The 3,766-nt window shown below is 42.4% G+C and overlaps 1 pseudogene; it reads left to right on the top strand.

Annotated features, from left to right (window-relative positions):
- Positions 1-2,193: 2,193 nt before the first annotated feature.
- On the top strand, positions 2,194-3,325 carry LOC123805006 (annotated as a pseudogene).
- The last annotated feature ends 441 nt before the right edge of the window (positions 3,326-3,766 follow it).

The following is a 3,766-nucleotide window of genomic DNA, read 5'->3' on the forward strand; positions in this document are numbered from 1 at the left end:
AAAGAAAACATAGATGAGATTTACTTTTTTTAAAAAAGCTGAAAGTAAGCTTCTTAGCCAAATTCATAAGCTATTCACATGACAAGGGATCTTATCTAAACATGGGGTTTCTTATCTAAATTGTGAACTGCTGGTGGAAATTTCTGTCCCAGTTCTATCCCTAGAACATAGCCTATTCTCTAGACTACAGTAAATGTTCAAGAGAAGTTTATTGAATAAATTTCTCTCCAATTGCACTGTCTGCATGAAGGAAAAAATAATCTCACTAAGCAAAAAGTATACTTTATTTTGTCAACTGGAACCAGCTTGTCTTGATTTGGCTGCTTAAGCACCACTCTTTTCATGGGAAATGACAGAGCTTTCAGTTTTCATCCAGGTATTTGATCTTACTCAGGTGTTATTCAAGCTCCTGGTTATTCTGAAAATCTTAGCTTCTCTATATTAAAGTCAGAAACTGCTCTAAATAAATCAAGGATCAGCCCTGTATTTGTTAGGATTAGATTTGGCTGCAAATAAGATAAAACCCAAAGTAACAGTGGGTTAAACAATAAATACAGCCATTTATTTCTCTCTGATGTAAAAGTCCATAGTTCTAGCCAAGATGGAGTAACAGGCACTGGATTTACCCTCCTGCTTGAAGTAAGTGAAAAAAAAAAACAGACAAAATGAAAACAATAGTCTTCAGACATTGGACATCAGGCAACAAAAAATAGTGCTTTCTGAGAGACAGGAAACAAACAAGGTGAGCCCTATGAGAGAGTTTCCAGGCAGTGATGCAGGGAACAGAAACCTGGGCAGGGCCAGGTGGATGAAGAGAATGAGCCAGAAAATGGGAAAACTAAGGCATCTAGAATTTGCAGGACAGAGTACCGGGGTAAAGAGCTACAGTAGAAAGAGAATTCTGAGAGATTTGCAGAGTTCCACTTGAATCGTCTGCTGAATACTGATAAACACATGTATATAAAGGCTAGGAAAAAGACCACTCAAAAGGTGCAGAACAATTTTCAGAGGTCACAGAAGACTAGGGAAAGTGCCTTTTCCCAGCAGCCAGAATTGAAAATCTCAATTCACAAAGCATCAGAGTATTCAAAAGGGTCTTACCTCAGTAGTGGTGCCAAATTTGTCCTACACTCAAGGCTGCTTTAAACCTCCCTAAGGAAGTTTAAAAATAAGCCTTGAAAGGATTAAACCATTCCCAAGTAACTTAACTGTGTTCCAGAATAAAGCCCAAGACTATTTATAAAAATAAAAAATAGCCCTGGCTGGCGTAGCTCAGTGGATTGAGTGCGGGCTGCGAACCAAAGCATCACAGGTTCGATTCCCAGTCAGGGCACATGCTTGGGTTGCAGGCCAGTGGGGGCCACGTGAGAGGCAACCACACATTGATGTTTCTCTCTCTCTCTTTCTCCCTCCCTTCCCCTCTCTAAAAAAATAAATAAAATATTTATAAAAATAAAAATAAAAAATATCTATCATACAACAAGATAAAATTCACATCCAACATCTAACTGAAAACTACCAGGCATACTCAAGAAGGAAAATACAACCCATAATAAAGAGAAAAAAACCAAAGCCAACCCAGAAATAATACAGATGCTTGGATTAGTAGACAAAGAATTTTAAACAGTTATTATAACTGTTTTCCATATGTTTAAATTGAGCACATTAAATAAAGACATGGAGGAAATTAAAAAGACTTAAATAGAACTTCTAGAACTGAAAAACTCAACATCTTAGATGATATAAAAGTTCATATAAGAGGTTGAGGGCTCGTGTGGCAGCTCCATAATAACGGGGGTCCTTTTGTCTCATTGCTCTATCATTCTCAACATATAATTTCCAGTTTCTGGTCCAAAATGTCTGCTCTAGCTCCAGCTATCATATCTTTATTCCAGCCAACAGGATTGGAGACTAAAGGGAAAGACTATTTCTCTCCATTTAAAGACACTTAGAAATCACATGGCATCACTTTCCCTTGCATTCTGTTGGCCAGAACTTAGTCTCGGGGTCATATTCATCTGAAATTGAGAACAATTGTAGATTTTTTTTCTGGGTGGCTAGGTTCCCAGCTAAAATGTCAGAGTTCTCACTTAATGAAGAATGGGAGAATCAAAATAGGACACAACTAGCCATCATTTTTCAAGTTCAAATCCATCAATGCAGAAGAGATTCTGATCCAGTTTGAATAACATTATGACTTCTGGATTAAAAATAATGAGACTGGCCAGGCATCAGCTCTGCCCCAGCTGCGTTGCCATATGCCGCCAGCAGAAAGATGACTTCTTGCACCACTACACAGTCTCTGACACCCAGACCCACCCCAAACTCGGTGGCTGAGTACAAAGTGACCACACAATTCATCTCAATTCATCTCTCTGAGAAACCCAGAGGATGTCAAAAAGGTGGTAGTCTGGAGTGATACAGCAACTTCAGCAAGCTGCACAGGGACATGGATTATGCACACTAAAACCACAACCACAACCTCCACCACCTGGAGGAGTTCCCTGCTTTCCCCTGGGCCTAGGTGTTTGGCAGATTTGAAGTTTCTGTGATTTGAGGAATTGTGAAAGTGGGATGAATAGTTGCTTTTCTTCACTGGCACATCCCCACACTCAACAATAGCCCCTAACTCAAGGAGTTCTTCCGGTGTGGGGAGATGACACAGCCCTCCGATGTGTCCAGGGACCTGTATATCCTGCCACTCCCTCTGATCCACAGACCACCCTCTGAGGAGCCCTGCTGCCACCTGATGAGTCCTGGTTGCCTCAGCCACTCCCCACAGAAAAGAGGGGCCTTGGGGAGTTGGAGATTTCAGCAGAACCCCTGCCATCCAATTGTATCCAGGAGGTCCTGGATCTCCTCTTTATAACTATTGGAGCATCAAGGAGGTGTCTAGTTCTCATGTCTGAAGGAGGCCCCCTCACTTAGATGAGATTTCCCTCTTCAACCCCTTCTCCAAGGAAAGGGTTGCAGGCCCCAGTCCTACCTACATAGGCAACCTGGTAGCAATGAAAGCAGAGTCTGAGAGGCTTGACCAGAAACTCTGGGAGCCAGGAGGGCAGGAGGAGGAAAAGGAAGAGGAAGGAAGGCCCACCCCTGACTGTCTAAGCCAAGCCACAGAGCTCATCATCCAGGCCCATGGACCGAGAAGGCAGGCACTTCTCCTGCAACTTTGCAGGGTTACCAGGATGGTGTGTACATTCTGCTTCAGGGAGTTCCCAGTGACCCATTGCCTGCCCACAAGGAAGGTGTAAAGAAGGCAGCTGAGTACCTAAAATAGGCAGAGGAAATCCTGCACCTTTACCTGTCCAAAGTTCCACCCTGAGAGGGAACGGACACTTCCCCAGGACTTGAGCTCCAGCACCACTAGCTACCCACTCCTCTCCCTGGGAACTGGCCCTATCTGCTGGTCTCATAACTCCAGAGGCCATTTTTGTATGTTAATGGACCAAGGAGTAGGAAAATGATGATTTCTCAGTTCCCTGACTACACCCACTAGAATGGAATCAGGGATCACACTTCTGATCTTGCCTGTCTTTATCTTGATGTGTGAGCAGTAGCACTGGTCACTACTAAACTCTCTGTTTACCCATCTAGAACCAGGGTCTGTAAACTGTGGCCTACAGCCCAATATGGCCCACTATCTTTTTCGGTAAGACCCATGAGCTAGAATAGTTTTTACATTTTGTAATAGTTGAAAAAATCAAAAGAATAATGTTCTGTGACAGGTGAAAATATGAAATTTAAGTATCTAAAAATACAATTT

The sequence above is a fragment of the Phyllostomus hastatus genome, unplaced genomic scaffold (assembly GCF_019186645.2).
Source record: "Phyllostomus hastatus isolate PE091 unplaced genomic scaffold, TTU_PhHast_1.1 phas_scaffold_28, whole genome shotgun sequence".
Taxonomy (NCBI): Eukaryota; Metazoa; Chordata; class Mammalia; order Chiroptera; family Phyllostomidae; genus Phyllostomus; species Phyllostomus hastatus.